This window comes from Ovis aries, chromosome 23, assembly GCF_016772045.2.
Source record: "Ovis aries strain OAR_USU_Benz2616 breed Rambouillet chromosome 23, ARS-UI_Ramb_v3.0, whole genome shotgun sequence".
NCBI classification, from domain to species: domain Eukaryota; kingdom Metazoa; phylum Chordata; class Mammalia; order Artiodactyla; family Bovidae; genus Ovis; species Ovis aries.
In genome coordinates this window covers 414,844-433,213 of record NC_056076.1, presented here as the reverse complement: position 1 = coordinate 433,213, position 18,370 = coordinate 414,844, and the positions used below count along the sequence as shown (strand labels likewise).

The 18,370-nt window shown below is 38.8% G+C and overlaps 1 pseudogene; it reads left to right on the top strand.

Moving 5' to 3' along the window:
• The first annotated feature begins 15,074 nt into the window (after positions 1–15,074).
• LOC121817696 (olfactory receptor 8U9-like) lies at positions 15,075–16,024 on the top strand (annotated as a pseudogene).
• The last annotated feature ends 2,346 nt before the right edge of the window (positions 16,025–18,370 follow it).

Sequence of the window (18,370 nt, the reverse complement as noted above, 5' to 3'; positions counted from 1 at the left end):
TGCAACCCCATAGATGGCAGCCCACTGGGATTCTCCAGGCAAGAAGTCTGGAGTGGGTTGCCATTTCCTTCTCCAATGCATGAAAATGAAATGTGAAAGTGAAATCACTCAGTTGTGTCTGACTCTTTGCAACCCCATGGACTGTAGCCTACTAGGCTCCTCTGTCTATGGGATTTTCCAGACAGGCGTACTGGAGTGGAGTGCCATTTCCTTCTACTGAAATGCTTATCTACCTTCTAGATACTATATTGAACAGCAGCAAGGCAGAAGTGAGACTGATTCAGAATGAAGTCTGACACAAAGATGGGTGTCAATCTCAGAAGTACAAAGATTATACAGTTAGCACATTCAGTTCAGTTCAGCAGCTCAGTCGTGTCCGACTCCTTGCGACCCCATGAATCGCAGCACACCAGGCCTCCCTGTCCATCACCATCTCCCGGAGTTCACTCACACTCACGTCCATTAAGTCAGGGATGCCATCCAGCCATCTCATCCTCTGTCGTGCCCTTCTACTCCTGCCCCCAATCCCTCCCAGCATCAAAGTCTTTTCCAATGAGTCAACTCTTCACATGAGGTGGCCAAAGTACTGGAGTTTCAGCTTTAGCATCATTCCTTCCAAAGAAATCCCAGGACTGATCTCCTTCAGAATGGACTGGTTGGATCTCCTTGCAGTCCGTGGGACTCTCAAGAGTCTTCTCCAACACCACAGTTCAAAAGCATCAATTCTTCAGTGCTCAGCTTTCTTCAGTCCAACTCTGACATCCACACATGACCACAGGAAAAACCATAGCCTTGACTAGACAGACCATAGTCGGCAAAGTAATGTCTCTGCTTTTGAATATGCTATCTAGGTTGGTCATAACTTTTCTTCCACGGAGTAAGCGCCTTTTAATTTCATGGCTGCAGTCACCATCTGCAGTGATTCTGGAGCCCCCCAAAACGAAGTCTGCCACTGTTTCCACTGTTTCCCCATCTATTTCCCACGAAGTGATGGGACCAGATGCCATGATCTTCATTTTCTGAATGTTGAGCTTTAAGCGAACTTTTTCACTCTCCTCTTTTACTTCCATCAAGAGGCTTTTAAGTTCCTCTTCGCTTTCTGCCATAGGGTGATGTCATCTGCATATCTGAGATTCTTGATATTTCTCCTGACAATCTTGATTCCAGCTTGTGTTTCTTCCAGTCCAGTGTTTCTCATGATGTACTCTGCATAGAAGTTAAATAAGCAGGGTGACAATATACAGCCTTGATGTACTCCTTTTCCTATTTGGAACCAGTCTGTTGTTCCATGTCCAGTTTGAACTGTTGCTTCCTGACCTGCATACAGATTTCTCAAGAGGCAGGTCAGGTGGTCTGGTATTACCATCCCTTGCAGAATTTTCCAGTTTATTGTGATCCACACCGTCAAAGGCTTTGGCATAGTCAAGAAAGCAGAAATAGATGTTTTTCTGGAACTCTCTTGCTTTTTCCATGATCCAGTGGATGTTGGCAATTTGAGCTCTGGTTCCTCTGCCTTTTCTAAAACCAGCTTGAACATCAGGGAGTTCACGGTTCACGTATTGCTGAAGCCTGGCTTGGAGAATTTTGAGCATTACTTTACTAGCGTGTGAGATGAGTGCAATTGTGCAGTAGTTTGAGCGTTCTTTGGCATTGCCTTTCTTTGGGATTGGAATGAAAACTGACCTTTTCCAGTCCTGTGGCCATTGCTGAGTTTTCCAAATTTGCTGGCATATTGAGTGCAGCACTTTCACAGTATCATCTTTCAGGATTTGAAACAGCTCAACTGGAATTCCATCACCTCCACTAGTTTTGTTCATAGTGATGCTTTCTAAGGCCCACTTGACTTTGCATTCCAGGATGTCTGGCTCTAGGTTAGTGATCACACCATCATGATTATCTGGGTCATGAAGATCTTTTTGTACAGTTCTTCTGTGTATTCTTACCACCTCTTCTTAATATCTTCTGCTTCTGTTAGGTCCATACCATTTCTATCCTTTATTGAGTCCATCTTTGCATGAAATGTTCCTTGGTAGCTCTAATTTTCTTGAAGAGATCTCTAGTCTTTCTCATTCTGTTCTTGTCCTCTATTTCTTTGCATTGATTGCTGAAGAAGAGTTTCTTATCTCTTCTTGCTATTCCTTGGAACTCTGCATTCAAATGCTTATATCTTTCCTTTTCTCCTTTGCTTTTCACTTCTCTTCTTTTCACAGCTATTTGTAAGCCCTCACCAGACAACCATTTCGCTTTTTTGCATTTCTTTTCCATGGGGATGGTCTTGATCCCTGTCTCCTGTACAGTGTCACGAACCTCATTCCATAGTTCATCAGGCACTCTTATCTATCAGATCTTGGCCCTTAAGTTTATTTCTCACTTCCACTGTATAATCATAAGGGATTTGATTTAAGTCAAACATGAGTTGCCTAGTGGTTTTCCCTACTTTCTATTTAAGTCCGAATTTGTTAATAAGGAGTTCATGATCTGAGCCACAGTCAGTTCCTGGTGTTTTTTTTTGCTGACTGTATAGAGCTTCTCCATCTTTGGCTGCAAAGAATATAATCAATCTGATTTCGGTGTTGACCGTCTGGTGATGTCCATGTGTAGAGTCTTCTCTTGTGTTGTTGGAAGAGGGTGTTTGCTATGACCAGTGCATTTTCTTGGCAAAACTCTATTAGTCTTTGCCCTGCTTCATTCCGCATTCCAAGGCCAAATTTGCCTGTTACTCCAGGTGTTTCTTGACTTCCTACTTTTGCATTCCAGTCCCCTGTAATGAAAAGGACATCTTTTTTAGTGTTAGTTCTAAAACGTCTTGTAGATCTTCATAGAACCATTCAACTTCAGCTTCTTCAGTGTTACTGGTTGGGGCATAGACTTGGATTACTGTGGTATTGAATGGTGTGCCTTGGAAACGAACAGAGATCATTCTGTCGTTTTTGAGATTGCATCCAAGTACTGCATTTCAGACTCTTTTGTTGACCATGATGTTACTCCATTTCTTCTAAGGGATTCCTTAGAATCCCACAGTAGTAGATATAATGGTCATCTGAGTTAAATTCACCCATTCCAGTCCATTTTAGTTTGCTGATTCCTAGAATGTCGATGTTCACTCTTGCCATCTCCTGTTGACCACTTCCAATTTGCCTTGATTCATGGACCTGACATTCCAGGTTCTTATCCAGTATTGCTCTTTACAGCATCGGACCTTGCTTCTATCACCAGTCAAATCCACAGCTGGGTATTGTTTTTGCTTTGGCTCCATCCTTTCATTCTTTCTGGAGTTATTTCTCCACTGATCTCCAGAAGCATATTGGGCACCTACTGACATGGGAAGTTCCTCTTTCAGTATCCTATCATTTTGCCTTTTCATACTGTTCATGGGGTTCTCAAGGCAAGAACACTGAAGTGGTTTGCCATTCCCTTCTCCAGTGGACTACATTCTGTCAGACCTCTTCACCATGACTTGCCTGTCTTGGGTTGCCCTGCGAGCATGGCTTAGTTTCATTGAGTTAGACAAGGCTGTGGTCCTAGAGTGATTAGATTGACTAGTTTTCTGTGAGTATAGTTTTAGTGTGTCTGTCCTCTGATGCCCTCTTGCAACACCTACCATCTTACTTGGGTTTCTCTTACCTTGGGCATGGGGTATCTCTTCACAGCTGCTCCAGCAAAGTGCAGCCGCTGCTCCTTACCTTGGACAAGGGGTATCTCCTGACCACTGCCCTTCCTGACCTTCAACGTGGGGTGTCTCCTCTAGGCCCTCCTGTGCACATGCAGCCACCACTCCTTGGACGTGCGGTTGCTCCTTACTTTATAGGAGAGTTAGCAAATACTCTCCTATCAAAAATGCTAATATGTCTAAAATCAGATTTCATGTGCATTTAGCCCTTATGAGCAAATCTAAGGCTAATGAGTGAACTGAAGAAAATAAAATGTTGAGTATTAAATGAAGAATTTTAATCTCAATAAAGGGTGTCTTAAATTGACTGGCTTGTACAATGTGTGAGATCCCTGGCCCTAAATCGAATGTGGAGAATAAATAGTCACTTAATGTGAACGCCCCACAGAATTTGTGATTCAAATAAGGGCTTGAGCTAAGGACTTGTAAGAGATTTCTGGTTTGGTTTTCCATAGAAAGGGAAAGCTAGCATCAAAATACTTTGTCTTGCATGATCTAATTCCAATTCTAACCATTTTCTTCACTTTTTTTATATTTAATTCATATGCCTTTCATAGTGTACTCACTACCAATTGGTGGCAAGTATGATTGTTCATCAACATTAAAATAGATAAAGAAATGATGCATATGCACAGAGAATTAAGTATTTCAATGGCAATGAATGTACTGAAGCTGCTTGCAACAGCAGGGATGGATTGCATGTAATTGAAAAAAATAGTGCATGCTATAGACATCCAGTTATGTCTGATTCAAAAAAATACAAAACTGATCTGTCTCAGTAAAAGTCAAGAAAGTATCTACTCTTTGGAGGTAAGAGGTTAGCCATTTCAGTTCAGTTCAGTCGCTCAGTTGTGTCCGACTCTTTGCGACCCCATGAATGGCAGCACGCCAGGCCGCCCTGTCCATCACCAACTTCCGGAGTTCACTCACACTCGCGTCCATCGAGTGGGTGATGCCATCCAGCCATCTCATCCTGGGTCGTCCCCTTCTTCTCCTGCCCCCAATCCCTCCCAGCATCAAAGTCTTTTCCAATGAGTCAACTCTTCGCATGAGGTGGCCAAAGTACTGGAGTTTCAGCTTTAGCATCATTCCTTCCAAAGAAATCCCAGGACTGATCTCCTTCAGAATGGACTGGTTGGATCTCCTTGCAGTCCAAGGGACTCTCAAGAGTCTTCTCCAACACCACAGTTCAAAAGCATCAGTTCTTCAGTGCTCAGCTTTCTTCACAGTCCAACTCTCACATCCATACATGACTACTGGAAAAACCATAGCCTTGACTAGACGGACCTTAGTCGGCAAAGTAATGTCTCTGCTTTTGAATATACTGTCTAGGTTGCTCATAACTTTTCTTTCAAAGAGTAAGCGTCTTTTAATTTCATGGCTGCAGTCACCATCTGCAGTGATTTTGGAGCCCCCCCCCCCCCCCCCCCCCCCCCCCCGCCAAATAAAGTCTGACGCTCTTTCCACTGTTTCTCCATCTATTTCCCATGGAGTGATGGGACCGGATGCCATGATCTTCATTTTCTGAATGTTGAGCTTTAAGCAAACTTTTTCACTCTCCTCTTTTACTTTCATCAAGAAGCTTTTAAGTTCCTCTTTGCTTTCTGCCATAAGGGTGATGTCATCTGCATATCTGAGGTTATTGATATTTCTCCTGGCAATCTTGATTCCAGCTTGTGTTTCTTCCAGTCCTGCGTTTCTCATGATGTATGTACTCTGCATAGAAGTTAAATAAGCAGGGTGACAATATACAGCCTTGACGTACTCCTTTTCCTATTTGGAACCAGTCTGTTGTTCCATTAGCCATTTAGGAGGGAGTTTATAGAAGGCTTTGTTAATTGTGGAAATTGTTACTTCTTGGCCTTACTTACCTAGCTATACAGGTAACCTTTGGAAAATGTTTATCTATATAGTTATTATTTAAGTGTTCTCTATATAGCATGCGGAGAAGGCAATGGCACCCCACTCCAGTACTCTTGCCTGGGAAATCCCATGGACGGAGGAGCCTGGTAGGCTGCAGTCCATGGGGTCGCCAAGAGTCGGACATGACTGAGCGACTTCACTTTCATTTTTCACTTTCATGCATTGGAGAGGAAATGGCAACCCACTCCAGTGTTCTTGCCTGGAGAATCTCAGGGACAGAGGAGCCTGGTGGGCTTCTGTCTATGGGGTCGCACAGAGTCGGACATGACTGACGCGACTTAGCAGCAGTAGCAGCAGTATATAGCATGATTTTAAGTAAGCTCCAGGAATTGGTGATGGACAGGGAAGCCTGGCATGCTGTAGTCCATGGGGTCGCAAAGAGTTGGACACGACTGAATGACTGAACTGATTTGTTCATTGCACATCAAAAACATTTTCCAAAGGTAAAGTCTGTTTGCCATTACCAGAAAATTCAGACTTACTATTATAAATTTGTATCCCTAGAAATTCTTTATATACATAACAGTGCAGTATATTTTTGTAAAATAAATAGTGCAACATTCATAGATTATTTAGTAATGCAAAAATGTCTTATTTAACCTCTTTTTAAACCCATGTGTACTTCTAACACTTTTCCCAGCAACAAAGAGACTTAATGAATCTTGTACTCCTTGGTACCCTCTTGGTACCCTTCTTGGTACACTGAACCTACACTCATTGGCCCATGACTCAGTGGCACACAATTATTTTCTAAAGGCAAGTGTTTATATTAATAAAAACTGTTGCCTATAGAGTATTACAAATAGAGGCATAATGGCACAAGGGAATCATGTAGATATTTCTTTCTCAATTGCTTGTCTCTGATGTATTAAATTTTAACTACATGATTTTCTTCTGTAATGTAAGAAAGTCAACTTCAATTAAACGTAAAACCCTTTGTTAAGCTAATTATCCAATTTTTTTTATAATAACGTAGCCACAACAGCTCATTCCCTCATAATGGCAGGAGGTTATATTAAATGGTCTGCAGAGACGGCCATGTTTAGGAAGCTAAATTTAAGTCCTATCTCAACAGAGTGAGATCCTAAGAGATTTTATATCCCAGGAAATAGAGAAGTGTCTGATGGAAAAAGTGATTTTGCAAAGCAATCATAATGAAGTAAGCAAGGATAAACTCCAACCTGCAAATATGTAACTAGATAATGGTAGTAAAGCTCTTGAGTGACACAAACACCTTCAGTTTAGTATGTAGCAAATTATTATAATTACTTCGCTTGTGTTTGGCCTCAGCAATATCTCCCGTAATGTAAGTTGTTCATATAGACATAATCAAGCTAATAATTCCAATAAGGTAACAATTAATATATCATTCAGGTACTCTTTATCACATATCAAGAATATTTTATTGTAATGATTTTAGTCTACAGTGGGTTCTAGGTTTATAGGACCCTAAAAGTAAAGCTAGGTCTCTATCTAGTTCTCAGTGAGGTTTCAGAGGAAAAAATTCCCTGGAGCATTTGTAAACATATACTGGCTTATATTTATCTTCATAAATTATTTTCCATACACAAAAATTTTGCTTTTGCCTTTTCTGTGGTAAATAAATAAATTAATTGTGATAAGAAAAACTCACAGTAAGAAGACTTTATGTTGCATTCAGGAGAAGAATTTAATGAATACATAGAATTTATGTTTGTCAGCATCCTGAAATGATTCATATATTATAAATTATAAAGCTGAACATAAAAAAATAAAGAGCATATCCCCTAAGGCTGCTATGCTGTACAACTTCAGGGACAATATTTTAGTTATTTCCTTTGCTTCATGAAATTGTGTAGTACAGTATTTATTTAGTAATCTATGTATTAGAACAGGATTACCATTATACCTTTAGCTAACACCTGCATTGGTCATATAATTATTGTTTATTTTTGTTGAGGGATCATTATGATCTAGTATCCTAGTAACTTTAAAATATATAATATAGTATTGTAGATTTAATTCCAATGCTGTACACAAGATAAAGAACTAATTTCTCTTACAATGTAATTGTGTACAATTTAACCAGCATATTCTCAATCCCCTACCCCCATATCCTGGTAACCATCATTCTCTCTCTGTTCCTATGAGTAACCCAAAAAGGATATTTTAGAAACAAATGGACATTCGCTTTTTTTTTTGACAGAAGTATCCAAACACATGTTTTTAGTAAAATATTATCTTTGTTCATCTGAACTGAATTAGTAGAAAAAACTTTCAAATGCTGTTTATTCTTAATTGTTGTTGAACATTTACCAGCCTTATATCACCAGAGATAAAGAACATTCACCAGCATAGCAACAGGATAATATTTTAAAACACACATTAATGGAGCAATTACTTATGGAAATCTTCTTCTTATGGATTATAGGAATGTACACCTACAGACAGACCTAAGAGATACTGTGGGTTGAGTTCCAGCCTACCACAATAAAGCGAATATCACAGTAAAGAGAGTCAGAAGAAATGCCTGGTTTCCCAGTGTATGTTAAAGTTACGTTCACATAGCATAGTCTATTAAATGTTCAGTTGCATTATGCCTAAAAAAATGCAAATACCATAATTTAAAAGTGCTTGATCACTAAAAAAAAGAAGAAATGCTAATCATCATCTGAGTTTTCAACGAGCTGTAATAGTAACACCAAAAATCACTGATCACAGACCAACAGAACAAATAGATTAATGATGAGACAGTTCAAAAGTTGTGAGAATTATCAGCATGTGACATGGAGATATGAAGTGAATAAATTCTGTTGGAAAACATGTGCTGACAGACTTGGTTGATGCAGAGTGACCACAAACTTTCAGCTTGTTAAAAAAAATAAATAAAAATACAACTAATTGCAAAAACAAGAAAATGAAGCATGAGAAAATGAAATTTATCTGTATATAAATAGAATAGGAAATTCAATAAAGAGTGAACTATGTGTGATAGATATTATGCCATTGGAAGAGAGCAGACTATATCACCCCAAAATATGCTGCTTTGGCATATTAATACTTTGAATTAAAGTTACTTAAGAAAGAGCAGTGGGAAAAGGACACTCTGATTCTCCTTTGTAGTCTTTAAAGCAGGAAATTAATCTCTCATGTGAAAGTTCCCCTCCCTGTACCAGAGAGTAGAGGGCAATTATGTCACAAGAAACAGGGAATTTATGGGCCAAGAAGGCTGCATGACCAAACCTTGTTCCTTCTTTATTGATTGCTTGTTGCTGTTGTTCAGTCTCTCAGTCCTGTCCAATTCCTTGCGACCCCATGGACTGAAGCACACCAGGCACCCCTGTCCTTCATCATCTCCCAGGGTTTGTTCAAACCCATGTCCATAGAGTCGGTGATGCCATCCAACCATCTCATCCTCTGTCACCCCCTTCTCCTGCCCTCAATCTTTCCCAGCATCAGGTTTTTTTTTTTTTTTTTTTTTTTACAGTGAGTTGGCTCTTCACATCAGGCGGCCAAAGTATTGGAGCTTCAGTTTCTTTTTTTTTTTAATTTTTTTTAATTTTTTTTAATTTTAGTTTTTTATTTTTTAAATTTTAAAATCTTTAATTCTTACATGCACTTGGATGGGAGCTTCAGTTTTGACATCAGTCCTTCCAGTGAATATTCAAGGTTGATTTCCTTTAGGATTGACTGGTTTAATCTCCGTGCTGTCCAAGGAACTCTCAAGAGTCTTCAGTACTGCATTTCTAAAGCATCAATTTGGTACTCAACCTTCTTTATAGTCCAACTGTCACATCCATACGTGGCTCCTGGAAAAACTACAGCCTTGACTGTACAGACCTTTGTCAACAAAGTGAAGTCTCTGCTTTTTAACACGCTGTCTAGTGTGTCTGTCTACTATGAGGGAGACCTGGGTTTGATTCCTGGGTTGGGAAGATCCCCTGAAGAAGGAAATGGCAACCCACTCTAGTACTCTTGCTTAGAAAATCCCATGGACAGAGGAGGCTGGTTGGCTACAGTTCATGGGATCACACAGAGTCAGACACGACTGAATGACTTCACTTTTCTTTCACTTTGTAAGTTTGTCATAGCTTTTCTTCCAAGAGGCAAGCATATTTTTGCTGGGAGCCACCACGGGAGATCCCACCCATGACAAGGTCATGTGGAAGAGAACTGTTAAACAAGGCTTCAGAACTCAATGGGCTACCTAGGCTTTCTCAAGCATCTGCCCCCAAAACCAGAATCTGTCTGTTTTACTATTTCATGACTTTCACCAACTCCTCTGACATTAACAGGGGTCTATTCCTGACCACCTTTCTCTGGAAAAAATCAACTTAGGGCTACAGCTAATAAGTCTTCTGGACATGAGAAAAATATTTCCAATCAAAACCCCTCTGTTAGCATTTTAGTTTGCTTGGCAGATATATCCAGACTCTTGCAGCTACGCATGTGATTATTTACATCCTCCCAACTGTGAGAGGCATGGAAAGCTTAAAACATAGAGCCTTTCAAAGAGTTAAAAGTTATTAGAGTAGTGTTAATGTAGGATTTCATTATTTGGCCAATGCTTGTGCTAAGTTCCCATATCTCTTATCCACTGTGCACCTGGGAGTGCATTAGTTAACATAGTTGGAAAGTAAAAAAAAACAAGCATAGCCTTGAAATTAACCATATCAGACTTTTGAGCTAATTGGTTCTTTCTTGTAACTTACTGCACCTTTACTCCATGAGAAATGTAACTTGTTTAATACTTTTTGAGGCTGACGTAGATTAGAAATATAAGAAAAAACATTTCAAGGGGAAATAAGTTTTCTGGTTGAGAAGCCTTTATCAAAAGAGGGTCATAAAATGTTCAGAGGCCTCCAAGGCCAGAAGATAATGTACACAATATTGTTTATGGGAAAGGTTTGCAGAAAAATCTTGGTTTCGATAAAGACAAAACAGATGTAATGTTTGGGCTGACTCTGTATGACTTTGCATCTTTCATTTCCCTCTATGTATAAGACAAGGTATAAAAGTACCTTTAAAAAATAAAAACAATGGGCCTTGCTTGAAGAAGCTTGGTCACCCCGTGTTTTTCTTTTTTCTCTTTTTTACTCTCTTACTTTCTTTTTTCAGGCTGATCTCTTGGAGCATAGAGGCTCCCCGTGTTCACTTATATGCCTGGGTTTCTAAGACCTGAACGGGAAGATGTTCTGCGTCTTCACTCCCTTGGGAGACCGGGAAGGCACCTGTGGCCTCTGTGAACAAGGCAAACTTCTTGTCTCGAAGTTTTATTGGCTTTCTATGTAAACCAAGGAATATCAGCCTCTTTCTCTCCTCTATTTTCTCATCTATAATATTCTTTCCTTATCTCTCTCTCTAAATCATCCGCCGACACCGTTTTTCCTTCAGATTCCCCTGGATCCTGCGGGGGCTGGACCCTGGCATATTTTAACTTCATACTTTAGTCACTGTCCACACTGATTTTGGAGCCCAAGAAAATAAACTCTGCCACTGTTTTCATTTTTGCCCCATCTATTTGTCATGAAGTGGTGGGACCAGATGCTTATTAATGACTGTCCTAAGCCTAAACTCCTTGGAAGAAAAGTTATGACCAACCTAGATAGCATATTGAAAAGCAGAGACATTACTTTGCCAACAAAGGTCCATCTAGTCAAGGCTATGGTTTTTCCAGTGGTCATGTATGGATGTGAGAGTTGGATTGTGAAGAAAGCTGAGCACTGAAGAATTGATGCTTTTGAACTGTGGTGTTGAAGACTCCAGAGAGTTCCTTGGACTGCAAGGAGATCCAACCAGTCCATTCTGAAGGAAATCAGCTCTGGGTGTTCTTTGGAGGGAATGATGCTAAAGCTGAAACTCCAGTACTTTGGCCACCTCATGCGAAGAGGTGACTCATTGGAAAAGACTCTGATGCTGGGAGGGATTGAGGGCAGGAGGAAAAGGGGACAACAGAGGATAAGATGCAGGATGGCATCACCAACTCGATGGACATGAGTTTGAGTGAACTCTGGGAGTTGGTGATGGGCAGGGAGGCCTGGCGTGCTGCAGTTCATGGGGTCGCAGAGTCAGACACGACTGAGCGACTGAACCAAACTGAACTGAAGCCTAAAGACCTTTGTCTCATCAATTCCTCACAAATTACTGCTTTCTTGCCTAAAATAAATAAAAGCTTTCTGCTTTGGTCACTTTGAATCTCATCATTTTTTATGGGACAGCCATATGTAGAAAAGTACATTTGTTTTTCTCCTATTACTCTGTCTTATGCTCATTTAACTATTAGGCTAGTCATAACTTAGAGGAAAGGAAAATTATTCTGAAGCCACACAATTAAAAAATATATTGAAATAAGGGTGACTGACATGTCCTTGAGGAAAAGGTCTCAGACCATGACTAATAAATAAAGCAATATGTAAGATTGTCATATCTATAAATGAGAAATGAAGGCAATCTTTAAAAATGGAAGAAACTGAATCAGCAATAAGAGATGAAAATCATTAGTGGAAAAATCTATTTTAATTTCATTAGGCATCTCTTTTCATGGGAAGAGAATGTAGATTTTTGGTATCCATAAACATAGTACTAAAATAAATTCTGATAAATTTCTGACAGTGATCAATTTTGTGAAAAGAACGAAGTATTAAAAGTTCAACCCTTGCTAAAGCTGTTGTGCATCCACAGGGGAAAATACAGAACTAGAGATCTAATTAACCATGTTCTTATAACATAAAAATATAAAAGCTGAAGCTTTAGAGACTTAAGTTCTAACAGTCGCCAGATAGAAATAAAAAGCAATCATTCCAGAACAAAAACAAAACAAAACAAAAGGCAACCTGCCTATGGTACATGTACCAGAGTGAAAAGACTGAAGACTTGTTCATTGCAGGTAGGTTTCTAAATGGATAAATTTAAAGAATATGGAAGACTTACTTTTGTAGAAAAGTGAAGTACTGAAAGTTTTCAAGTGAGTCATTTTATATTGCTTGTTCAGTTATATGAATACTGTAATGTAATAATTAAACAAAGATACTTGTTAAACCTGTGTGAATTTGACAAACCTCATTTATAATTTGTAGAAGAATATTAAATATTTTAGTTTTTTCTATTTTAATCAAGTGTTTATTTTTCTGGGCTCCAAAATCACTGCAGATGGTGATTGCAGCCATGAAATTAAAAGACGCCTACTCCTTGGAAGAAAAGTTATGACCAACCTAGACAGCATATTTAAAAGCAGAGACATTACTTTGCCAACAAAGGTCCATGTAGTCAAAGCTATGATTTTTCCAGTAGTCATGTATGGATGTGAGAGTTGGACTATAAAGAAAGCTGAGCACCAAAGAATTGATGCTTTTGAACTGTAGTATTGGAGAAGACTCTTGAAAGTCCCTTGGACTGCAAGGAGATCCAACCAGTCCATCCTAAAGATCAGTCCTGGGCGTTTATCGGAAAGACTGATGTTGAAGTTGAAACTCCAATACTTTGGCCACCTGATGTGAAGAGCTGACTCATTGGAAAAGACCCTGATGCTGGGAAAGATTGAGGGCAGGAGGAGAAGGGGACGACCGAGGATGAGCTGGTTGGATGGCATCACCGACTTGATGGACATGGGTTTGGGTGGACTCTGGGAGTTGGTGATGGACAGTGAAGCCCGGTGTGCTGCAGTTCATGGGGTCGCAAAGAGTCAGACACGACTGAGCGACTGAACTGAACTGAATCAAGGTTGATATGTAAACCATTTTTCACTGTTGCAAATAATATCATTGTACAGGTAAATTTGCTCTTGTCTTTTTAAAATAATAGTAGAGATAACATATTACAACTACCAATTGTATAAATCCAAGTCCATAACACCATATTTATGATATCCAAATACCATAATTCTTTATTGCTATTTAGTCTCTGAGTCATGTCCAACTCTTTGCCACCCTATGGGTTGTAGCCCACCAGGCTTCTCTGTCCATGGAATTTTCCTGGCAAAAATACTGGAGTGGGTTGCCATTTCCTTCTCCAAGTGATCTTTCCCACCCAAGATTCTTTACCTCTGAACCACCTGGGAAATGCACCATAATACTTGTTTAGAAATAATAAAAGTCAGACCACATCCCAATTTTCATATATCAACAGTGCCAACACATGCAACTCCACTCTTTGAATATTCTAAAAGAACAAGGAGAATATTTGTGACATTTGTATATAACATAATTTATTGTATAGAATGTAAGACTGGGGCAGAGAATTCAAGAAACATCAACTCCTTTAAACCAGAGAGAGGCAGATTTCAGAAATATAGAAGAATAGGCATAAAAGAAAACAGTAAACCAATATTACAGTTTCTGGGGGATTGGGATAGAGGCATCATTAATATGTGAATCTTTCTGCATATGTGGGACTGAGGACATAGGAGCAATTTTACCAAACATCTTACATATCTTATCTATTGGTGAGTAGATCATGTAGATTCTAGTTAATTACGGCAGAATGACTCATGCAGGAAACCGTGCTGCCTTTCTTGCCTCAGTGTCACCTGTCTTACTAACCTATGTTAAGTCCCAAAGATTCTTCATAATGTCCCCGGAGCAACAGCTCAGTGTTAGGGGAGCGCTGTCCAGTATATAACTTATGCAGACACCTCCACCTTCTTCAGTTCCCTCCCTGCTCCGGTTAACTGATACTTGTTACTGGATACTGGACTTCCTCGGAGGTTCAGTGGTAAAGGATCTGCCTGGCAATGCAGGAGACTGGGGTTCAATGCCTGGATAGGGAAGATCCCCTGAGAAGGAAATGGCAACCCACTCCAGTATTTTTACCTGGAAAATCCCATGGACAGGGAAGCTTGGTCCATGGGATCACAAAAGAGTCGGACATGACCTAGGACCTAAACAACAACAGTAAGAATGTATACTGGATACGGGGCGGGGGGGGGGGGGGGGGGGGAACCTATGGGGACACAGGAGTGTGTTATATCCAGGAAAATGGGATAGCTCTGCCTGTTCCATAATTGTGTATGATGAGAAATATCAAAAGGGACACATCCGTTATTTACACCATTCAATAACTCTGCATCTCTATTTCAGGATAAAACAATATTTCTGCAATATTGAAAAGAGCAACAATCTTGTCAGAATATGTGGGTTATCTGGACCAATTAATTCAAGAATTACTGCCTCAACTCTGAGGACATCAATTTCTTAATACAAGTAAAAGTAGCAAAAATTGGCATACACACTAATAAGGCTGATGTGGAAATAATTTAGATGAAAGAACGCCACAAATAGTACAGTGCTATGCAAATGTAAGTGATATCATTATTATTATTGTTGATATACACTAAAATAGATAAATTTTCAGGGAGTCAGTTTGCCTCACATAGTCCTAGCATTATGTCTTTTCTTAATTACTGAAATACAGAAAGGGCCAGCAACTAAAATACTAAGATAGTAAGATGATGTTATCCTCCACTTCCATCTCCTCTTTCATAACCAGGGATTCCCACATGTGAGTGATGGCTGCTGAGAACTGCACTGTGTTTCCTGAGTTTGTACTGTTAGGACTTTCTGGCAGATGGGATGTGCAGCAGGCACTCTTCATTCTCTTCCTGCTGGTTTATGGCATAACTGTGGTTGCCAACTGTGGTTGCCAACATAGTCCTGCTGATCAAGGTGGACCCTAGACTCCACACACCCGTGTATCATTTCCTGAGCAATCTGTGCTTCTGTGATGCTCACTGCTCCTCCACTGTCTATCCCAGTATGCTGGCTGATTTCTTATCTGAGCTAAAGAAGATTTCATTTAACCTGTGTGCTGTTCAGATGTATTGTTTTGGGACCTTTGCAGATATGGAATGTCTCATGTTGACTATCATGGCTTATGATCATTATGTAGCCATTTGTAATCCACTTCTTTATACAGTTGTCCAGGAGATTCTGTACCCAGCTTATAGTTTTTGCGTACTTAGAAGCTTTGATCTATCCAGCAGTTTTTACCTATTGCACAATTCAGTTGTCATTCTGCAATTCCAATGTCATCAATCATCATTTTTTTCTGTAACTCCCACCCTTGTTTGCTCTCTTTTCCTCAGATACAACCATCAATGAGATTATGATGTTCCCTTATAGCAGCTGTGTTCTGGGTTGCAGTATCATCATTGTCTTTGTTTCCTACAGCTACATCATAACAACCATCCTTAGAATGAATACAGCCAAAGGGAGATGCAAAGCCTTCTCTACATGTGCCTCCCAGTTAACCACTGTGGCTATATTTTATGGCACGCTTCTGCTCATGTATGTCAGATCCAGCTCCAGTTACTCTATGGACACAGACAAAATGGCCTCTGTCTTCCACACAGTTTTCATCCCAGTGTTAAATCCACTGATCTACAGTTTAAGAAACAAGGATGTGAAAACTGCACTGAAAAGAGCAATTGTCACTAAATTACGTTTTTACACAAAATGATTTATTTAAAGATTTTGATAGCTAATGTTTAGGTACTTTGACTGAGTCTGTTAATCTCACCAATGTAACTTCTAGATATTTTCCATCACTTTTCTTTATGCCTAAAATGAATGTGGGGGTCAGAAATTATTTATCTTCATTGTCACTCTAAACTAAGGAAGAATAGTAATAGGTTCACTTTGCTATTTTTTTAGAAAAGATATATTATATCTCTTCTCAGTTCATGTGCATGCTTCAGAGAGATATCATGGGCAGAGCAATCCTTCTTCCCACACCAATTCAACTCGTGGTCCAAATATTCCAGTATTTTTTTTTTAACAGTGGGATCAATAAACTTTCTCCCTCAAAAGTGAGAGTTAGTGGGTTAAAAGGTTTGTTTTTGCCTTTCTTGTGTAATAGTAACACATGTTCCATCATGACACTTCGTAGAACTTAAGTAATAAAAATAAATAAAGAAAGAAAAGAAAAACTTCCTACCTTAACTCAAAGTTTCATAAATACAAGACCCTAGCCTGTCTTGTTCCAAAGCTTCTACTTTGCTACTTAAAATGCTTGGTTTCATGATGCCATTCAGAAACATTTAATGAATAAATAAATGAGTGTTCCTTGAAAAACGGATGCAAAAATGAGTTTTGCCAAAATTTGAAATTAAAAGAATTCTATTTTTAGTAGTTTATTCCAGAATATCTATTTTAGACAAAATTCACTTATGCTTCTATCTTTTGGTGTAGGTTAAATATGTATCAGAGGCAGGGGCCATCAGATGTAGAGAATTTCTCAATCTTCTATTCTTCATCATTCTGCCCTGATTACATCAGCGAGAACAACTTTATAGTAACTACATGAATGGGAGTTGGAGGCAATGTACCAGGACCTTCTCTAAAGCTCACTAGAAAATAAGACTCCATCTCTCTTCATGTGCTCATAGCATTATTCTTTTTAAATTAGGGGGAAAAAAAACCTGGTTAATAGAGTTGCAGTTGTAAAGGAATGGTTATTAAAAAATTTGTGCTCAATGGGGAAAAAGTAGTATTAGCATTAGTATTCCATTTGTAAGTACTTATATTTGCTCTCTGTGTATTTGTGAAATAAACAGGAACTGTATTCTTAACAGTTTAAATAGTGGTGATTGCCAAGTAGGTGGATATTAAGTAATCCTCACTTTGTAACACTAAATTAAGTACTTAGGTTGTTCTCACAGTAATAAATTAGCAGCTAATCCATTTATGAAAAACATAATATTATATCAGGTTGTCATGACCACTCACTGTATTTTACGTCATCAAAAATGAACATGGAGTCACTGTTCTGATTTCAGGAGGATGGGGTAATGAGTTATGCAAGGTTTTCAATTTCATTTCTTTTCTAATTCTATATATCTCATTAGGTATAAAAAGTGCTGAATATTATGTACTTTAAAATATCATATGAATAAAGCAACACATTAAAACATAATTATCAGCAGGTTATTTGCTTTCAATTACTGATTGAATTGAGTTTTAACACAAAAGTATATATTACTCTAAAATATTTTATTTTATATTCCAGATAATATATTTGCTGTTCACAGAATATTTCACATATCAGGAAATTAATTACAGTCCAACTCCTTCCACATTCAATTTACTTTAATAAAAACATACTAAACATATTCATGTCTATAAAAATTAAACCTTTTTGTGTTGCATAAAATTAGATTAAATATCTTTCACACATATGTTTAAGATAAAGAGACATCCCTTAATCTCTTTACCCTTTTTTCTTTAAAACTTTTTCTTTAAAGACTGCTTTAATAGGATTTGCTGGTTCTGTTTGTGTTTAATTTTAAGAAAATTATCAAGCAATAAACACTCAATGTTCTGTCTGATCAAGTATAATGTAATTTTCTAAAGACTATTTTGATTATTTATTTTATTTTATTTTGCTTTACAATACTGTATTGGTTTTGCCATACATCAACATGAATCTGCCATGGGTGTACACGTGTTCTTAATCCCGAAGCCCCCTCCCACCTCCCTCCCCATACCATCCCCCTGGGCCATCCCAGTGCACCAGCCCCAAGCATTCTGTATCTTGCATCAAACCTGGACTGGCGACTGATTTCTTATATGATATTATACATGTTTCAATGCCATTCTCCCAAATCATCCCATCCTCACCCTCTCCCACAGAATCCAAAAGTCTGTTCTATACATCCGTGTCTCTTTTGCTGTCTCACATACAGGGTTATCATTACCATCTTTCTAAATTCCATATGTATGTGTTAGTATACTGTATTGGTATTTTTCTTTCTGGCTTACTTCACTCTGTATAATTGGCTCCAGTTTCATCCACCTCATTAGAACT